The sequence below is a fragment of the Microtus oregoni genome, unplaced genomic scaffold (genome assembly GCF_018167655.1).
Source record: "Microtus oregoni isolate MIOR12 unplaced genomic scaffold, Mior012 000006F_ref0000085, whole genome shotgun sequence".
Taxonomy (NCBI): Eukaryota; Metazoa; Chordata; class Mammalia; order Rodentia; family Cricetidae; genus Microtus; species Microtus oregoni.
The window spans coordinates 56,509,360-56,531,462 of NW_024543065.1; the positions used below are offsets into that span (position 1 = coordinate 56,509,360).

The following is a 22,103-nucleotide window of genomic DNA, read 5'->3' on the forward strand; positions in this document are numbered from 1 at the left end:
CACTTAAAAACCTGAGAGAGCTCTCTCCGTGCAACACCATCCCCTTTCCTTCCCTGGTGGGATTGTAGCAAGTGGTACAAGCAGGGGAGCTGAACGTGGAGAGATGGGTGATGGGAGGGAGAATGGTGGTGCGGAGACTGGGACCAATACAACCCCATGAACCCTGCTGGGGAGAGCAGCTCACCTGAAGGAGCTGTGCTCATGCCCAAGTCCTCTGGCTTCAGCACTGCCCAGCAAAGGCCTGCTGCTTTAGCAGGCCTCCTTTACAGCAGAGCAACCGGAAAGTCCAGAGGTTATGTGACTGGCCTAAGGCAGCACAGGAACACAGGGAAGCTGAGTGCCAGGATTCAGAGGCAGGTCATTCCCCCTGATGCTTGTACCCTTAACCAGCTGCTCTGAATGAGGTAGTGTTGCTTGGTGCCTCCATTCTGAACAACAGCCACTCTGGGAGTGGCCTCCTCCCTTACCTCTGCTCCTGACCCCCTTCTGAGAAGCCCAGCTGGCTGCTGGCCCTGAGCAGAGGTCTCCTGTGCAATCGTTTTCAGTGCAAGGATCTGTCATTCTGGGTACAACCAGAGCCCGCCTCCTGTACTTGCTCAGCAAGCATTTCCTATCAGCCTCGGCTGAACCACACATGCCTCTGGGCTGGCCACAGCGTCTGACCTCTGTCTACTACTGTCTGTAGCCCCCAAATTTACCAAGCTCCGTGCATATTTGGTGGCAGGCAATCTGGCCCAAAATGCCCTGTCCCAAGGTGGGGGGGGGCACCTAGAAGGCAGGTTCTGGACCAATGAGCACAGGGCACGGTCTGTGGAGCCCCTATGAAGGGCCATGAGGACCACCAGCAAGCGGCAAGAGCTGCCTGTGTCCTTCCAGTCCCACTCCTTCCCCACTTCAGAACAAGGCCTGGAAGAGCCTAAAGCCCCAGGTCTCTGGTCACCGCCTCCCCTTGGGGGCAGGGCATCTAGGAAGCAACCACCCAGAGAAGAGTTAGGTAGGGCCTCCCCCCACCAACCAGACCGGCAGGTTTGGGCTCTGGTGGGGGAGGTGGTGCGGCCTGGCCAGCTCTGGCCAGCTCCAGGAGACAGGTCTAAGAGGAGCGCTGAGAGCATGACTCACTAATCACGGTTTGTCACACAGGAGCTTATCTGTCTCTTTCCTTTCCTTTCTTTCTTTCTTTTTTTTTAAAGATTTATTTATTTATTATGTATACAGTGCAGGCCCAAAGAGGGCACCAGGCCTCATTACAGATGGCTGTGAGCTACCATGTGGTTGCTGGGAATTGAACTCAGGACCTTTGGAAGAGCAAGCAAAGCTCTTAACTACTGAGCCATCTCTCCAGCCCCGTCCCTTTCCTTTTCATCTCTCCTGTCTTGAGGACACAGTCACATGGTACCAATGCCAAAAGGTACCAAAGGGTAAACAGAGGCAGGATACACTCTCCCCAGGCACCTTGGTTTTTTCCTTTGGAGAGACACATGTGTTCCATGAGTACACTTGAGCCCTTAAAAGAACCCCACAAAATGCAGCACACTATATACACAGAACCTTTACCTACTCCAAAACACGCCCTGCCACACAGCTGGCACTTGGGAGGGAGGACTCTGGCAGCACCAGTTAGGTGGAAACACACCAGGGACCTGGCAAGAGTTCTCCTGAGTACAACACAAGCAACGCATGTCAGTCCGTGGGCCCGGGGAAAGGTTTAGAGCAGTCACCAGACATAGGAAACAAGACAAACACCCTTTGGTGTGATCTTCTGGGTCCCTGGAATGACAGCATGGGGAGCTAACAGTCTGACTACATGGGGGTGGGTCTCAATAAAAAAGCCTAGGACACTATTTTGATAAAGCACAAAACCCGTGGAAAGGAGGTGGCTGTCAGACTTTGTCAAAGGTGGCAAAACCAAAGAGGAAGGGGTAAGGATGATGGTCCCAAGAGTCAGGAAGATCACAAGTTCAAGGCTGCCTGGACTACAGTGAACTCAAGATCATCCGGGGCACTAGATGAGACCCTATCTCAGTATCAAAAAACAAAAACAAAAAATAGCCAGATGTGGTGGTTCACTCAGTAGGCTGAGCAGTGGGATTGTCATATGAGGTCACCCTAGGATATGATATAGTAAATACCAAGCTAGCCAGGGATACACAGCAAGCAAGACCTTATTTCACCCCTACCAAAGTGTAAAAGGAGGGCAGTCTGACAGTAGAGCCCTGCTTAGACTCTACCAGGGAGGGGCTGGGGCATGCAGGGCTCAGCGGTAGCACGCTTGTCCAGCATGCACAAGGCCCTGTGTTAAATTCCCAGCATAGGAGAAGGACCAGGAGCTTCTGAGAGTGCAGAATGATGGCACCACTTGTCTCTTCCCTGGGAGGGGGCAAGAGACAGTAACTGTTCTGCTGTAATGTTAGTGTGTGAGGTATTTCAGCACACAGCCCAACATCCAGTCACGGTTTCAAAGGAAAAGACTACGTACGCGTGTTTAGATGTGTATCTTATGAATCTCAACGTGCCTCATTTTGCGGAATGCCAGCCCTCACTCTGGCAGTGGTGGCTTGGGCAGCCCCATGGGGCCAGCCTGGCAGCTTGTGTTCTACTCTCATCAGCAGTGCAGGGATGCTAACAGGATACAGCAGGCACCTTGCAAGTGTTTCCAGCATCTGTGTGCGATGCCAGTGGCCCTGCACCAGGACTGCCTTGCTCCCAGCACCCTCAGCAAGTCCAGGGCCACCACCAGTCACATGCATCATCAGAGCTGTCCATCTCTGCTCTGCAGGACAGGAGAGGTCTGCCCAGCTCACCACTCAGCTCAGCCTGGGTTGCGTCTGCATTTTCTTCTTCTGTCTACCGAGCATCCTTTCATGCTCACAGAAGCTGGTAGAATGTCCTCTTCTGCTAAGTGTCTATTCAATATCTTTGCCTGGTTTTCTGCTGGGTCAGGGAGACCTTTGTAACGCTAATCTGACCATGTCTCTTTCTGCTGAAAACCAACTAGGGCCTCACAGCTACAGCCATCTCCCCACTAGGAGCCCCCAGGCCATGCCCACGACCACCCTCATTTCCTCCCACCCTTACCCAGTGGCCTGCTACAGCCACATGCAACCTCCTCCCCTGTACTTGGTCCCTCTGCAAGGGGTCATCAGTGTCCACCAGCCACCCTGTGGGGCTTCTGACCAGAAGTCCCACCACATGAGATCTGGAATTCAGCTGACAAGCTGGGCGGTGGGCAGCAAGGACAGGGTGAGGGGAAGATGAAGTGGTGGAGGCAGGCCATGGGGAGCTGCGGCAGGCTGCCAGGGTTAGGCATGAGTTTGAGGCTGCTTGGAGACGGTGTGATCCAGAAGATCAGAGTGGGTGTGGAGAAAAGTAGCCAGGATGGAGCACAGGCCAGGTAGCTGAGAAAGGCAGCCAGGAGAATGAGAGCTATGAAGGAGGACATTCCATCTACGAAGAAAAGTAACACTAGGGAGATGGCTCAGTTGGTGACTGCCTGCTATGAAGAGCACAAAGACCTGGGTTGGCTTCGGGCACCCACGTGAAAAGCTGGGCATGGTGCATGTGTCTGTAGTCCCAGTTCTGGGGAGGTGGGGACAGGCTGATACCTGGAGCTCAGTAGCTAGTCATTCCATGCAAATGGTGAGATCCAGCCTCAACAATGTGGAGGTAACTGAGGAAATCAACCTCTGACCTCCACACGTATGCACATACATGAGCATGCACACACACAGTGACACTGTGATAAGGGGGACACTGGGAACAAAGTTAAGGGAGGTGGCAAGGATGAACTTCTACTATCTTGGAGAAGTTCCAAACTGTCTGAACCAGGCCCAAGGGGGAAACGGCTCAGCACCTGATACTGAAGTCTGCTGCACAACAGAGAGCAGACAGTGAGCCGTGACCTGACCTGCGGATCAGTGCTGGAGCGCGGAGAGCCCAGAAACACTCCCACCAACATGACCTCACTAGTTTTATTCTTTAGGGATTATTTTTTATTTATGTATGAGTGTTTGCCTGCTTCTATGTCTGTGCACACGTGTGTGTGCAGTGCCCAGAGAAGTCAGAAAAGGGCATCGGATCTCCTGGAACTGCAGTTATAGACAGTTGTTTTTTTTTTTTTTTTTTGAGACAGGGTTTCTCTGTAGCTTTGGAGCCTGTCCTGGAACTAGCTCTTGTAGACCAGGCTGGTCTCGAACTCACAGAGATCCGCCTGCCTCTGCCTCCCGAGTGCTGGGATTAAAGGCGTGCGCCACCACCGCCCGGCTAGTTATAGACAGCTGTACGTGGGTCCTCTGCAACAGCAGTCAATGCTCTTAACCGGAGTCACCTCTCCAGCCTCAATGCACTGGGCTTTAAAGATGACGTGATCTTCTGCCTGGTGTGGTGCAGCATGCTTTAAACCCAGCACCAGGAGGCAAAGGTTAGCCAGAGGCACATGTGAGTGAGACTGCCTCAGAAAACTAACAAGATAAAAGTGCCTTTTTTCCCACTGTGGTGAAAGACACACATTATGTATCATTTTAACACTGGGAAGTGTGCATGCAGCCCAGCATCTTTAAATACACTGAGAGCTGCACAAGCATCGCCACTCTCTCTACCCCAGCTTTTTCAGCCCTTCCCCGTCCACTCAGCCTCCCCACAACTCTCCTAGCATCTGCCTCTCTGTGCTATTTATTCCAGGCCCGGGGACAGGAGAAATCATGCAATCGCTCTTCCTTATGCCTGGCTTTCCTCACTAGGATAATGTTTTCAAGGTCCAGCCTCACAGTAGTGCTGATAGAGGCTTCATCCCTTTCTATGGCTGAATGATAATTTTCTTCCCATTCACGGAGAGATGCAAGGTTGTTTCTACTTTCTGGATGCTGTGAAGAACACTGCAAGGGACTGGTTGTGCAAATATCTCTCCAGTCCCTGCTTTCAGTTTTTGGTTTTTTTTGTTTTGCTTTTGTTTGTTTGTTTTGTTTTGTGACAGGGTCTCTGTACACAACCCTGTCTGCCCTGGAACTCACTATGCTGACCAGGCTGGCCTCAAACTCACAGAGATCCACCTGCGTCTTCCTCCTGAGTGCTGAGATTAAAGGCGTGTGCAGCCATGCGTGGCCCCTGCCTTCACTTGTTGAATGTGCGCCGGGAGTGGACAGGATCAGTCATATGGAGTGTGTTTTGTGTTTAGCTCTACAAGAGGACAGCAAGCTCCTTCTCATGGCAGCTGCTGAGGATGAATGAACTTCTGATTCTTCTGCCTGCCCAATGCCTGCTTTATCCCTCTCACCACCCAGCCCAGGCTAGCTTTGCAAAGACCGCCTACCTCTGTCTTCTGAGAGCTGGGACTGCAGGCCCAAGCCAGCATGCCTAGCTATTCTTCTTGTTTAATAGTAAGTATGCAGTGGTAACAGACCGTGGTAACTGGAAAGGTCAGTAAAAGAAGATCAGTAGCATTCATAGAAGGTGCTAGAACAACTGGCTTCCCATACACACACTTAGGAACCTGCACACAATATATAAGCAATCACGCCCTTAAATGTAAAACTCTAAGATTTCCAGAAAACAAAACAGGTGGAGGTAGGAGGATTCTAAATTCAAGGCCTTGGGGCTGTAGAGATGGCTCAGTGGTTAAGAGCATTGCCTGCTCTTCCAAAGGTCCTGAGTTCAATTCCCAGCAACCACATGGTGGCTAACAATCATCTGTAATGAGGTATGGTGCCTTCTTCTGGCCTGCAGGCAGACACAAAGACAGAATATTGTATACATAATAAATAAATAAAATATAAAAAAAGAAAAAAATAAATAAATTCAAGGCCTTCCTGGACAAAAGAACAAGTTTATAGCCAGCTTGGGCAACTTAGGCCTGGTAAACAGTAAGAGGCCCAGGGTGCAGAAGTGGGTGACAGAATGTCTGCTGAGCAAGTGCAGGGACCTAGGTCCATCCCCAGCACTACACACATGAAGAAACTGGAAGGAAGCCCCCAGGACCTAGCTCAGGGCTCTCACACGCCACACCAAAGGCACAAACCATAAAAGGAGAAATGAATGTAGGGACCTCACCAAAATTTAAGAATTTTTCGGTTAAGAGCATTGGACTTGGGCTGGGCGGTGGTGGCGCACGCCTTTAATCCCAGCACTCGGGAAGTAGAGGCAGGCAGATCTCTGTGAGTTCGAGGCCAGCCTGGTCTACAAGAGCTAGTGCCAGGACAGGCTCCAAAGCTACAGAGAAACTCTGTCTCGAAAAACTAAAAAAAAAAAAAAAAAAAGGAGCACTGGCCTTTCTACCAGAAGACCCCAAGTTCAGTCCCCAGCACCTATATGCGGGGTCCCAACCGTCTGGAACTCCAGTCCAATGCCCTCTATTGGGCTTCCCAGGTATCAGTCAGGCCCACGTGTATATACATACATGCACACATATTATAGGCAAACACCCATACATATAAATAAGCAAAATATTTACAAACAAAACTTTATTTTGTTTAAAGAAGACTTTTCCTCTAATAAAGTTCACGAGAAGGGGATAAAAAGACAAGCTACAGGCTGCAAGTGTGGGCCTGTGGTAGAGGGCTTGCCTAGCAAACACAAGAGGCCCTAGGTTCAATTCTCAGTACTGAAGGGAAAAGAAGGCAAGCAACAGACTTAGAGACATTTACAAGTCACACATCTGACAAGGCCTAGCACTAAGAACTGAGCGGTAGAAAAGGAAATAGTTCAGTAAGAAAGTCAGCAGAAGCCACAGGACACGCCACCATGGGACATCGCAGATGGCAAATAGGCCTCCAAATGCTCAACAGCATTAGCCATTAGGGAGCTGCAAATTAAGGCGACTGTGAGACCGTGCTACGCACTTACTACAAGCGTTAGTAAAAGACGGGACAACAGCAAATGCTGGCGAGCTGCAGAGAAGGCGTGTTCTGCTCGCGCTGCCCTGCTGATGGCAGCAGAAAATGGCGCAGCCACTCTGAAAAACAGCCTGGCATCCTCCCTAAAACCTGTAACAGCCATACCACCAAGCAATTACACGTTGGGGTATTTGTCCCAGAAAATGAAAATTTATGCTCCACACAAAATAACACTATGGGAACATTTACAGAGGCTCTCCTTGTAATAGCCAAAAAACTAGATACAAGCAGATGTCCTCCAGGGGCGGATGGTGAAACACGTTGGGGTATCCTGACTGCCACCCAGCACACACGACCATCTGGGAGCATCTCCTGAGAACTAGGCTGCATGAATGAAGACAATTCCAGAAGGTTCTCTGTAGAATGATTCTGCTTATGCAAGCCTAAAATGAAAGAATTCTAAAACTGGGCAGTGGATATCCGTCCAGAGTAGGGTGAAGGGGCGTGGCCGTAGCAGGCCTTGGGTGGGGAGGAGCGACTGTGATGGAATGCTTAGTCTTAACCAGACAGAAGTCACATCATGGTTGGGGATGTTACCCCCGAGGGAAGATGTGGGAAGGATGTGGCAGATCTAGAATGCCTTACAACAGCACTGGGAACCTACAGTTCCCTAAAAATGTAAGTTTACTTCAGAATATTTATCATTTATTTAAAATGACAGACCTGCTTCCATCTCATCCCTCCTTTTGTTTTAGACAAAGCCTCACTAGGCAGTCCAGGCTGGCAGGTGTATGTCACATGCTCAGATCTCTTAGCATTGAATGTGCTGTTCTTTCCCTGGTTTCTTCTTCCACATACTAGTTCATGTTCCTACTTCTGGCCTCGGTCTACAGGTCTCCCCCTCCAGGAAGCCACCTCTGGTTTCAAGGAAAGGCTTCTGTCACCCTGCTGGCCTCCCTAGACTAAGCGTTCTCTGAGTGCTGGTCCTTGACTTAGCAAGTGACCTGGCACAGGGCTGAAGGGACAAGGGAAGGAATGAAGGGCGACAAGGACCATACTGTTGATGGTTGCCAACTTCTGGGTTTAGAATCACCACAGAAACACCTCTCGGTGTGTCTATGAGGGTACAAACAGAAAGTTAGCTGAACAGGGAAGACCCCCTAAATGTAGACAGCGAGGGGCTGGAAAGTCGGCTCAGTGGTTAAGAGAGCTTGCTTGCTCTTCCAGAGGACCTGGGTTCAGTTCGCATCATCTATATTAGGTGGCTCACAATACCTATGACTTCAGCTCCAGAGAATCTGACTTCTTCTGGTCTCTGCGTGGGTGTGTCACACACTCACTCACTCACACTCACTCACTCACACACACTCACTCACACACACTCACTCATACACACTCACTCATACACACTCACTCATACACACTCACACACACTCACTCACTCACACACTCACTCATACACACACACACACTCACTCACACACACTCACTCACACATACTCACTCACACACACACTCACTCACACACACTCACTCACACACTCACACACACACTCACTCACACACACACACTCACACACACTCACACACTCACACACACACACTCTCTCTCACACACACACTCATACACACTCACTCACTCACACACACTCACACTCACTCACACACACACACTCACACACACACTCACTCACACACACACACTCACACTCACTCACACACACACACTCTCACACACTCACACACACACTCACACACACACTCTCTCACACACACACTCACACACTCACACACTCACTCATACACACTCACACACTCACTCACACTCACTCACACACACTCACTCATACACACTCACTCACACACACTCACTCACACACACACTCACACACACACTCACTCACACACACACTCACTCACACTCACTCACACACACTCACTCACACACACTCACACACACACTCACTCACACACACTCACTCACACTCACTCACACACACTCACTCACTCACTCACACACTCACTCACACACACTCACTCACTCACACACACTCACTCACACACACACTCACTCACACACACACACTCACTCACACACACTCACTCACACACACTCACTCACACACTCACTCACACACACACACACTCACACACACTCACACACACTCACTCATTCACACTCACACACACTCACTCACTCACACACATACTCACTCACACACTCACTCACTCACACACTCACTCACTCACACACACTCACTCACACACTCACTCACACACTCACTCACACACTCACTCACACACTCACTCACACACACACTCACTCACACACACACTAGTTTTTTTAGCAGAAAGAGAGCAGCACACCAGCATTCGTCCCTTTCTGCTTCCTGCTGGCAGAAAGCAAGTCTGCTGCCTTCCCTGTCATGAAATCTGAGCCCAGAGAGACTACCTTTCCTTCAGGTGCTTCTGTTGGGTATTTGAGCACAAAAACCAGAGAAGTAACTCACACGACTGCCAGTGGGGACACTAGAGGTGCCAGCTCTTCTGAGAGCATCACTGTGATGGACTAACCCTCACATGGTTTCCACAGTGGTTCCCTGAGGTGTGGTGGGGTTTGCACATGCCTCCAGACTACTAACTCGGTGCAGAACTGGGGGTAAACCCCAGCTGATCTGGACTCTTGCTAGTAATCACTACAGTGGCCCCCCATTGGCTTTGTAAACCAGCTTAACAGGGTGGGTCAGGGTCAGAAAAGAGAGCCATCCTGCTCAGTTATGTCACCCCCCCCCAGGAGATATCAGAGCCCTTTTATAGAGCATAGGACTAAAGCTAACCCCCATTTGGTGACCAGGGATCTCCCAAGTTCTCTCCTGCTGAGCAGGGAGGGGAGTGGGGGGGGTAGTAGGAGGCGGGGGACCCTGTTGGAGAACATGCCTGCTGATGCTTCCTTCCTTCACTGGCTGGTGAGCCCTCAAAAGCAAAATACCAGACAGAGAAAGCTGTGGCCAAGAGCTGTCAATCGCATGCTATCCATACGCAGTTTACACCTAGAGAAGGATCTGGGGTGTTGCAGGGACTGCAGGGGTGTCACTTTGTTTTAGTTGGGCAGGGGACCCAGAGCAGCAGGTGATTCTTTGTTCTCCTTTGGGCAGTAAAAGGGAAGGAAGGGGCTGAAAACCATGAGTGAGAGCCGCTGAGAGTTCACTTCCGGCTGCCAGCCCTTACCCTCTGTTCTGGGTGGCACATGGGACGTTTGCTTGGTACCTAGGTGCTGGGGTGAACCCAGAGACTTTCACGCTTCATACAGGGTTAGACTTTGCACTGCAGAATAAGTTGAGCTTTGTGAGCTTCTGAGTGTGTGTGCTGGCCAGTCCCTCTGCCTCTGTCCCATTTTCCTGCCCACCCCCTGCCCCTGCCATAAACACAGCAGGCCCCTCACATCTTCTTGCAGCAGGTGACAAAAGCCAAGAGACACCCTGGAACCCTCAGACCCAGGCAGTGAACCCAGGCCTCTCCATACACTGAGGCATCCACTCCCAAGTTCTACTCCTGTGACACTGGGAACAACCTGGTCTGAGGTTTCCTTGTCTAGGCAGAGGCACACTGTAGCTAGTTCCAGGACAGAAGTTACTGTTTCAGAGTTTATCAACTAGACTGTTCTGAGGGCAGCAGCAGTCCCTGGTGGCTCATCTGTGCTCCATGCCGGAGATATGGGACAGCAGTGAGGCCAGTGACAAGGTATTATGTTGGGCACCATGCAATGGCACAGGCATGGCAGAGGAGGCTGCCAAGGCTCCATTTCAGAGGAGGACCAGGAAGCACCAACCCCAAGTCACACAACGTGCCTGTGGCAGGTCTGGGCCACTCACTGCACCTCCAGCAGTCTTTCGTCCTGTCACTCCAGGATGCTTGTCTGTTTAGGACAATCTCCCTGCCACCCAGCCTCGAGGACTCCTTATTGAAGGTGCTGGAAGCACAGGCATGCACCATCATCTTTTTTTCTTTATAAATTTTCACCCTCAAAGTTAACTTGATAGTCATGCAAACATTAAGTCATTAAATCATTAAACGCAGATGTTTGCCCACAGCAACAGCTTCAAAACTGTGCACTTGTGTGCACGCACGCACAGACACACAGACAGTCACAGAGCTTCCTCCTTCCCACACACAAGTCAAGTGCAGGGATAGAAGTCTGCTCAAGAGGCCTTGGACCTAGTCTGGCTCAAACTGGACAGAACGTGAAATGACCTTAGGGTAACTGCAAAGTGTGAGGCTATTATGAAATTCCTGTAACAGACAAACCTGAGAGTTTCTGACTATGACTTTGTTGGAGAAGGATCACTTGGGATGGGGCTACAGATGGCAGCTGCTGCTAACAGGCACCTGGGGTGGGTAGGAAGCAGTTCTAACGTCTGCGTGGACGGAACACAAAGATGTCCCTGTTGATGAAGGGGATGCCTGAGTTACGGTGACTCTGTGGGAGCACCGCCCTCCCCAACTACACTGGCAACAGCAGTGATCAGGACTCTTAACAACACAGCGCCTGTGCTTCCAGGCTGCACACCGCTGACTTACTCAACCCCCAGCCACCCTGGATCACCCCCTAGCTCCAGATGTGAGGATTGGGAATTGAGACCTTACACCAAAGAGGAAGCCCTTCTAGAGGAGCCTGGGGAGGCACAGGTGGTGCAGCCACAGCTCGTGGGAAGTAAAATAACATAAGCTCTTCCATGTGATATTCACATCTTTAACACAAGCTCTTGCTGGCACTAAAGCTGGGTCAGCAGACAGTCCAAGTCCTGGCAGCCAGAACTGCAACTGACAGTGGTGACCAGACATGGGTCCACAGAGCGGATGGAGGCTTCAGGTGACACAAGAACCCCAGGACACTGCAACTCTCTGTGCTAGGAGTGAGGACAGGGTGGGAGGCAGGCCCAGTGATGGGAAGAATGTTCTGGGCCTATGGAAGCCATATCCCCCACCCCAGCCTCCCGGAGACCTCTGCCAGGTATGGGGAAAGAAGACATGGGCAAGATAGGGGTAGGTCACAGAAATATGCATGTGCATGTATGTAAGTGTGTGTGTGTGTGCAGAGTACTGCCTAGTCCCCTGCATGGCCCAGGGAGAGGTGGCTGCCACACCACCAGGCACAGAAACCTCCTGCAGCCCTTTACTGCCACCTGTGAATGCGGGCAACAGTCCTGCTCCCCGGAGTGCAGTGCGCTGTGACCTAATCACCTGGTCGGATGCTTACAAAGGACAGGAATGCCCCAACGTCCTGAAAGGTAAGATAAGTGCCATTCTCCCCGCTCCAGACCACCAGAGTGTGTGTCCAAGAGCATAGACCTGGTGAGTCTTTCTGCTGATGAAATGGAACTAGCCAAGAACTCACCCAGGCCTGAGACCTCATGGGGGCAGATTGAGGCTGACAGTGGGGGTAAGGGGAGGGCAGGACCAGTACCTAGAGGCCTTTCTCCAAGCTACTCTCCCCCAACCCAGGGCTATCAGAGCTCTGGGGCCTGCCTGTTGAGGAATGCAAGGAATGAAATCCCTCCTGGTGCAGCTATCTCTGGGTCCCTCCCCCTCCAGACACTTTCAGCCCTGGGGTCCAGCCAGCATCCTTTCCTGAGAAAGCCTAGGCCATCATCCAGTGACTCTGCTGCCCCACCTCCCACTACCAGCCCTCTTCTCAGCTCCAGAAGCCCTGTGCCCTCAGGACCCCATCTACAGGGCCCAGTCCCAGCAGCCCCTCTGCCCCTCTGGGCCCTTATCCGTGTGTACACTGGGCAGCTGGAACCAGCCGGGAGCTGCAGGGTTGATGCCCAGCTGGGCAGCCAGCACCTGCAAAGTCTTCCTAGCACCCTGACTTCAAGGCAGGAACCCCAGAATAAGTAAAGTGAGAACACGAAGCAGATACTAGCTGGAGAAGGGGACACTGGGACAGCGGCCCTTGCTGACACAAGGAAATACAGGATATCCCCAAATGCTACTAAGCCTACCAGGGGCCTCCCGATTCCCTTCCACCACACTCTGGGGAGACCCCAGCAGAGTCTTCCACATTCCTCAGTCTGCTCCCTGATAATTAAACAGTAAGCTGATTAGTCAAGGAAAACCTTTAATTAGCCCCTGAAACCGTTCAGGAAAATTACAGCCTCTCTGGGCACCCTCCCCGTCCTCTGCAGGGACCACAATGGTGGCACAGAAACAAGCAGGGAATGGGGAAGGTCTTCGCCCTGCAAAGTGAAGCCTGGGGAGCCAGGTGTCTTATGAGAGTGAAGGGGAGAGACCTCTGCTCCATCATAAAGTGGCTGGAATAAGCCAACAGGAGGCAGACAAGACCCCTGGGGGAAAGCATGACATTGTTCTGAGGGCCAAGAGAAGACATAGACACTGTAATGATGTTCTGTCCCTTTAAGAGACAAGCCACGCCCACTCCCTCCCTTGACCGATGAGACAGGCAGATCATCCTTCCTACTTACAGCCTGAGTCCCTTCCTTCTTCCGTCTCCCTCTCGAAGAGGCAGCTTCTGTCTTCCCTTCTCCTTCCCTCTCTCTCTGCTTTTCTCCCCTTCTCACTTTCCCCTCCATAGCCTACTAAATAAATATCCAACCTCACTCTGCATGGCATACCTATCCGTGTCTCTATCTCTCACCCGCAATGTGGCTCCCTGCCTGGAACCAGCTGCCTTCAGAGACCTGCTGTATGTTTTGTGGCATGCCCATCTGTCTGTCTCTCCTCATGGTCTTATGTACCTGGGACTGACTGTTCTCAGGACCCCGTTTGCTGCCTGCCAGCCACATGGCCCACTCCTGCCGACACTTGGGGATCTGCAGCACTTTTAATTAATCTATTACACATACCACATTCATGGATTGGGAGGCTGGGGGGTGGGCAGGCAAGATGGTTCAATGGGTACCGACCTAAGTCCAATCCCCAGAACCCACATAAAGATGGAAGAAAGTTAGTGTCACAATGATGTCCTCTGACCCCCACAAGCACACCGCAGCACACTTGTGCACACTAACTCAGAAATGAGAATTAAAACGGCAAACAGTCTGATGGCAGAGTGAGCAGGTGACTTGACTAGGCCTTTGGGTTTTAAAGACCATTGAGAAGCTGCCCTGCCTGATGACTGCCAGGGAGATGCCAATCAAATGGGAGGAGACACCAGGATCATCTTGGCACCAGGCTGTGGCTGCACCAAAGATCCCCACAGGTGCCAGGTTCATATTCTCATCTGGAAAGTGGGTCAGATGGGTGTGGTATCCCCAGGATTCCCCGGGAAGGCCTGGGTTACAGTACAGGAGCCCTGCATAGGGCAAAGGGCCATGGCATGCACCATCGACTAGTTTCCCTTATTAAAGACCTAAAGAGGACAGGTATCCTTATATGAACTTCCTTGGCTCAGAAACAGATGGGGTGTGTCAATGGAAGGAAGGGAGTATTGATGGACAGTCAAGCAGATCTATCTCACAGAGGGGAAGAAGTGGGGTACAAAGACGAGCCACTGGGAGATTCCATGTCAGCCTAACAGCAGCTAAGATGGTGCTGATTCATGAGCGGTTAATTGGTCAGGAAGAACAAACACACCATGGCTAGCAAGGATGGGGTAGAGCCCATGGAGGGCGTGATCCCAGGGGAAATGAGTGGGCTCCAGGGTGCTGTGTCTTCTGTCTATCTCCCCTGAGATGGGGCCAAGCATGTAGAGCCATCTTATGATGTCTGGTTCAGATAACTGTATTCTATGCACTGTTCTAATTTTGACAATTAGCCGGGCGATGGTGGCGCACGCCTTTAATCCCAGCACTCGGGAGGCACAGGCAGGCGGATCTCTGTGAGTTCGAGACCAGCCTGGTCTACAGAGCTAGTTCCAGGACAGGCTCCAAAGCCACAGAGAAACCCTGTCTCGAAAAACCAAAAAAAAAAAAAAAATAATAATAATAATAATTTTGACAATTAGTAACAAGCCTTTAAAAGGCAACAGAACTGGGGCTTTTAGAACTAGCTCGATGGAAAACAGTCGTGTTTGGTAAGCACGAGAACCCAAGTCCTGGTTGCATATACCTATAGCCCCATGGGTGGAGACAGGAGGCTCTGGGAGCCTTCCGGCAGAAAAGGTAAGTTTTTATCCTGTGAGAGACCCTTTCTCAATGCAGGGACAGAGCTCAACAGAGGCAGACAACTGAGGTCCCACGCTGGTTTCTGCACAGAACATGAACATAAAAAGCAGCAGAGTTGGGCTGGAGGGCATGGCTATGGGATGGAGTTCTTACCTAGAATCCATCAGTGTGCTGGAAGTGTGGCTCAGAGGTGAATTCTCACCTCCCATGTACACAGACCCTAGCTTTAATCCCTAGCAACACAAATACACATACATACACATACACATGCAGCACGATCATAAATGCTGTATGTGGACACAGCATTTCAGTTGAATACCTCTAAGTGGGCCCCTGTGGAGATTTGTGGGGAAAGAAAGGCAGGCTGTGGAGACTTGTGGGCAGCAGGGCGGGAGGGGTCCCTCAAGAGAGGAACAAAGCTGCCTTAATGCCTTAAGGTGGAGTCGCCAGCTCGGGGGTGAGTGTGGAGAAGTCTTCAGTGTCCTATTTCTTCCCCTGGCCAATCTGACTGCTAATAGTGGGGATAGACAAGAGGGCAAGCCTTGGTCCTGGCCACTTTATCCTGTGGGAGTGGTGAAACCGAACCGGGAATCTGGAAAACTGCACAATGGGGCTTTATCAGAGTTCCCAGGGCAGGGAGGGGCGGGGCATCCTCTCCTGAGAGGCCCCACCTGTCTATGTCCCTTTGGAGCTCCCCAGCAGCCAGGAATGAAAACACCACCTTGGAAGTGGCCAAAGTGCTAGCCAGTTAGCAGCAGCTCTCCAGAGTCCAAACCCCAGCCCTGCTTACTGTGGCCAGCTGTCCTGCCTGGTCAGCCTTCCAGGCTCTTAATTTCCTGCCCTGCAAATGGAGATATGCGACACTTGCATTGACAGCAGGAGCCAGCAAGTTCAAGGACCTTAAGTTCAGGCCATACTCAGAATGGGGCCTGGTGGCTCACACCAGTAAACCCAGCAGGGATGACAGGACAAGAAAACCACTAGTTCAAGGTCAGCCTGAGCTACACAGTGAGTTCCAGGTCAACCTTGGCTACAGTGTGAGACCTTTTCTTTGTTTGTTTGGACAAACAGACACCGGAAACACGAAGACAGATTAAACAAGCAGAGAAACGCTGAGTATTCAGCCAATAGCTTTTGCTACTGCGTTCTGACTGTGGAACGTGCACTGCTGTCCCCAAAACAACCCTTTGAGGAGCAGCATCACCATTAAGTCTTTGAAGATAAAGTCTATGAAACCCATGCTGGTCCTGAACTCGGTCCCCCTGCTTCCCTCCTGAATGCTGGGATCACAGGTACATGCCACCACACCCAGCCAGGAGGCATCACCATTATCCCCATTTCACAGATGCTGGTGGGCTCCAAGGCAGACAAAAGCCATGCTTGTCTTGGGTCACACATCAGTGAGTAAGGGACAAAGCTGCCTTGAGAGCAGGGGGCCAGGAGGCAAGTCCCAGATCTATTACCAGCTTGCTAGAGGACTGTGCCCCAAGCCTCTTTTGGGAAAAGGGAAGCGATCAGGTACAGCAGCACCCAGAAAAGGACACTGAGGGGCCCTCTCAACAACACACTCACTTAAAGGACTTAGAACAGTGAGGCCCTCAGACACAACCTAGGGATCCACAAAGTGCCAGACAAGATCCAGCTAGAAGCAGCAAGAGTGTCTTGAGATGCTGGCAGAGCTCCAGGTGCACAGCTCTGACCTCACACTCTGTTCTAGGAGCCCATACTAGCACAGCCGTGTTCAGTTTCCAGCAGCACAGACGGGGCAGGAGCATGCGAGTCATGGGACACTCAAGGATGTGCTCTGCTGTGATCAAGAGCTTTGGAGGCAAAGTGCAAAATGCAAGCCAGGTGTGACGGCACTCACTTGGGGCTGAGGCAGGAGGATTGAACGACACAAACATGGTGGTCTGCCCCATCTGAGTGAGAGCAAAGGCCATGCTTGCAGGAGCGGGAGAATGACTGACCCGGGAACAATGCGCTGCGCATCCTAGCCACCGCATCTCCGCATGTGGGTTCCAACGATGGCTTAGCGACTAGGTAACAATGCGCCTTCGTAAAAGGAAAATGCAGGAAGAGAAATGAGATCAGTGACAGATGGCTTCAGGGTTCTCGTGGCACATGTGCTGGGGTGGTGGAGGAGGATATGGGGTGGGAGGGGGCTGAGCACTGCAGCTGTCTTCAGGTATGGCTGGGGACAGAGCACCAGGAGAGACATCTGGAAAAGCCATCAAGTTAGAACTTAATGGAGGACTCAGCAGGCTCGGAGCCGAGGAGCACTTTGCAAAGGAGTCGGAACTGAAATCACCCCATTTCACCAGGAAGAGGCTATCTCTTCCCCAGAGGATCCCAGCGAGAAGGACTGGCCAAGAGATATGCCAGTATTGAATAATAGTTATGGAAGTCCCCACTGCCCCTTGGATTGCTGGCAAGAGTGGGACACCAGCAGCCCCAGGAGACAGGCTGCAATGAGCTGTGGCTTCTGTCATATCTGTCACTGTGTGTTCCCCTGGGATCTGGGGGAGTTCCCCTTCTGGCCTTCCTTAGCACACCCACAAATCTTCCTGTGGGCCCAGGCGTCCAGCAGACAATAAGCTTAGGCCCCAGATGAGTGAGGGGGGCAGTTCATTTCCCTGGCCGTGACTTGGAAAGGGACAGCTTCCTACTGGCAGCAAATGTGACCACCAGTCTGAGAGGGAGATGCAAGAAACAGCTGCTGGGGACACCCCTGACCGGCGTCTGGCCAGGAAGTCTACATTATAAGCCACAGGCCAAGAAAGGGTGCACGGTAATACAAAAGGAAGGGCGGAGTCGTGGGGGTGCCAGCGGGGACACGAACTCAACGTGTACCACTCCTCACATCCAATGGGTCCCCAGGGAGCCAGGTGAAGCCCATGGGGATAGAAATGGCCACTATACCATCAAAGCTACTCTCAGATCACTGGAGGATGACCAGTGATTCTGGAGCCCTGAACCAGGGTTCGAATCCTGCCCCTCTGTCCTGACACTTGCCTGCTAGGTACCTTAGATGTGCCTCCTATCTCTCTGGGTCTGTTTTCTCAGGTCTAAAGCTGCAGGATCCACTTTTAGATTGTTGCAAAGATCATGTGAGTTAATAGGGGAAGAATTCACACAGGACCCTCCTTCCACCTCTTCCATAATCCATCCCTCTGATAACATCCTGGGCTACCTCATGCTTCTGGTCCTCTGAGGTTACAGGCACGCACTGTCAAGTCTGGTTTTATGTGACACTAGAATGGAACCCAGGGACTCACCATGCTAGGCAAGCACTCTACCAGCTGAGCCATATCCCCAGCCAGCCGAAGCACTGCCTGAACCACCCACTCAGACCCCTCTGATCTGGCTGTCACTATCAGGGGACAAATCTGCCAGGCTCTTGGGACCAATAACCATACAGGCAGAGTAACTAGGCTCATCCCCCTCCCAAGTCCAGGCCATTTCCCAAATGTCTAGCCTGGGAGGTATGCCAAAACTGTGGCCAATGTCATACATGCCCTAGAGAGTAACGGCCAAAGCCCCTGAAACCTGCCCTCTATCCTGAACATGAGACTGGAAGGGCATCGGGCACAGAAGTCCCACAGGCTGACTGCTCAGATGGTCTCCACTGCCTGGAGTAATGGAGAGCTGTCATTCCAGCCAGAGCCACAACCGTCCCAGCAGAACAAGACAATCACTGTGCACTGCCGGGAAGCACATAGCACAACCCTCTAGGAAACCAATTTCCCAGCATCGGGGCCAAGTGTGATCTCCACCACGAGGTGTTAGGACAGGCACACTGCGGCCATAGCACACAAGGAAACATTCAAGACTATTCATTGCAGCACAGTGACAGCTCCAGCAAGGAACTGACCACATGACCACCAAAATGTAAAAGGATGACTCCTAGGTGACCTATCATGAGACAAGCCGCCCACCCAAGGCCTTTACAGTGCAGAACGCAGTATGGGTGTTCAGATGGCACCGTATCTGTGCACTGTGGCACAGTGGACGCGAGACACACAGGGGCTTCCAAAAGGACTGCGGCCACCTCAGCCCAACCTAGGGAAGTCAGATGTGGCTCTGTGGGCTGATCAGGTGGTGCTGACTGGTCTAGGGAAAGAACTATCAACTATTAGCCTACCGTCTTCTCAGCAGTGAGGGTGGCTTTGCTGATCAAGTTCCTCAGAGAAGCTACGCTGGGAGAGGAGATGTGCTGCGTAGATGGCTGTCCTGTGGCCTGACAGGGATGGCTGGGTGACCCCTAGGCTGTCCTGTGGCCTGACAGGGATGGCTGGGTGACCCCTAACACTGAAAGCTCTGCTTTTTCTCGCTAGCCTACCACGGAGCATAAGGAACAAAACTAGTCAAAATAAAAACACTCACTTAAGGCCCCAAACTGAGCTGGGCAGTGGTGGTGCACGCCTTTAATCCCATAACTCTGGCAGGAGGATCTCTGTGAGTTCAAGTCCAGCCTGGTCTACAAAGTGAGTTCAAGGACAGTTAGGGCTACAGGAAGAAACCCTGTCTCAAAAAACTTAGAAAAAAAAAACAAAACAAAACAAAAAAACCCAAACTGGTCAGAGACAAGGCAGGGGCCTGAACCTGGGCCTCCCATGACACAGCCCCCCATCTCCCCTGCTACGGCAAGGCTGGCAGGTTGGGCAGCCTTGCAGATCTGGTGCCCACAGCGTGCCAGCTCCCTGACACTGCCGTAGCAGTTTGGGGTTGGCTGGCTGTGGGGAAAGTCTGGAGAGAGGAGTAAGACTATGGTATGACTTCTACAGTGTGCCAGGCTACCTGGTGCAGACTGTATGCCAAGTGTCAGGCCAAGCCCTCCACACCCAGCACTCATTAGGCCCACTCTGCAGAGAAAACTGGGGTATTTCTAAGTGGCCCTTCTCAGGTTGAACTTCTGGGTCTGCCCCCCATACACACACAGGAGGGCTTATGCACATATTGCTCTTTCTGACCTTGTGTCCCTTCCTGTCCCTCTTACTCACCCTGCAGAGCTTCCTCAGGGACTTTCCAAGGACAGGAACCTCAGAACAGACCCAGACTGTTGGCACTCTCCCTGTCTTACTTCTTTCACAGAGCTGAGGCTCAGTGTCCCTGGCTGAGCTCTAATCCCAGCCTGCTCCCACAGAGACTGAGCGGGCCCTGTGGGTAAGGCTGTGTGGCTCTTGTCCTCCTGCTGATAGTCCCAGAAGCCAGCACAGTGCCTAACAGCCCCCCAGGGTGCTTGGCAGCCAGCTGGTGCTGCGGGAGCACTCGGAACCAGCAGAAATGCTCATGCCCTCAGGAACCAGGAAGAGGCAGAATGGGCTCTCTCACCAAGGAAGAAAGAAAGTAAGGCCAAGAGCTGCCCAGAGCTGGCCAAGTGTGGTGACCAAAGTAGAAAGATGGCTGGCTAGGACAAGAGGTCAGAGCCCAGGAGGAGGACCAACCCCAAACTGAAGAGTTTGGGAGCCACGGAACAGCAGCAGTTTAAACGATGGGATCCATTTAAGACTACAGGGCGAGCAAGGCCGGTTAAGAGGGAACTCCTAAGGTCACACCCACCCAACCAGAAGCTCACTGGACTCTGGGCCACCCACCAACATGCCACTCCCATAGGCCCTGTGGAACCTCCCCTCCCAGGTCACACCCTCCCAAGGAGGCTAAGCAGACACTCTGTTCCCATCCAGGGAGTGGCTTGGCTGTCGGCTTCCAGGAACAGACCTCCTAGGAAGTGGACGGTGTGGCAGGTAGGGGCAGGAGCTTTGGTCAGCTTCTACCCCGTAGCAAAGCTTTCCTGGCGTTAGTTTTCCTGTCGGGGAAATAGGGGTATCCTTTAATACTCAACTCCCCACCTCACGAGAGAAGGGATGAAAGAAGCCCAAGGCGTACCCAGTGCGCTCTCGCGTTAAACATTAACCGGCACCAAGACTCTTTCTTTGAAAGGCAGCAGGCCACGGCAGCACTGGGGCTGGAATCCAGCTGCTCACCTTACTCATTAGCTGACCTGGGGCAAATCACTTAGCGTCTTAATAATAGCTTCGGCCCCAGCGATGCTGTAGTGACGGCTAAATGAGTACGTACGCAGAGCGGTCGCGCCGAGAGGGGAGCCTAGCCCATCATCAGCGTGCTCCCGGTGTGTGGCCTTCATTATTTGTGGGAGGGGGCTCCCTTTCTACTTCCACCCAGGATGCGCTTTTGAAGGCTGTTGGATGTCCCGGCCCCCTCCCCGCTGAACGCGCCCCGCTTGGGTGGGTTTTTAGCTTCTGACCCTAGCCATCAGATGTTTATCTCTGTACGCTCTACCTACGCCCTGTCTCATACACCCCAAACCTAAAACTCATTTACCTACTCCGCGGGTTGAGACTTTTAAATCGCCAACCAGGCCATCGCCCCTTTCTGTGACCTCTGGTCCTTACAGGCACGCCCTCTTCTTAAATTACTTTGAGTGCCCCCTTTTATGAGACCTGTTCCGAACCCCTCCTACGCGCCCCCACTTAGTGTTTCAAACTTTGCACAAATTTCCAAACACGGCCACGCCCCCTCCGCCAGTCGAGCCTCCGACCGCGACAGCCCCCTCCCCCTCCCTCACTGCCTGCGACCCTTTTCCAAGCGACCCTTCCTCCGAGAGTGAACTTTGACCCCTCCGGCCCCGCCCCCAAGCCGCTCTCGCACAGCGCGTGCCCGGACCACCCACCCCCCACCCCCGGACCCCTAACCACAAGCTTCCTGCACGGTAACCCCCTAACCTACCGGCTTGGCGCCGCGGTCGCTCGCGGCCTAGCTACCCGGCCCGGAACTCTGCGCTCGCGCACCGCCTTCAGCTGTCTCGCGCCGCCGCCGCCGCGGCTACTGCCGCCGCCATGTTGAAACCCCAACGAACATCCGGGGCCTCCCCTACTCCTCGCCGCCCACTAGTCCCCATAGCAACGGAGCTGACCGGGTGGTGGGCGGGGCCTTTGGGGGCGGGGCTATGCGGCAGGCAGGGCTCCCTGCAGCCGCTGATTGGTGAGAATTGTCCAATCGGAGCCCGCAGGAAAAGAATGCGGAGCCGAGATTGGAAAATTTGGAAAAATTGTGGAGACGCTAAATCCCCGCCCACTCTGGTTCTTAAAGGGGAAATGACAGCTTTCTTGTCACAGAGATTCCTACCGGCTCCCAA

General features: G+C 52.4%; 1 protein-coding gene across 2 annotated transcripts in view; it reads right to left on the minus strand.

Moving 5' to 3' along the window:
- Pak4 (p21 (RAC1) activated kinase 4) overlaps positions 1 to 21,841 on the minus strand; it is a 39,172-nt gene extending 17,331 nt beyond the window's left edge. For both annotated transcript variants that reach the window (XM_041654679.1, XM_041654678.1), the window contains exon 1: positions 21,695 to 21,841. The gene's annotated coding sequence lies outside the window, so the exon portion shown is untranslated. The remainder of the gene's footprint in view (positions 1 to 21,694) is intronic.
- Between the last annotated feature and the right edge of the window lie 262 nt (positions 21,842 to 22,103).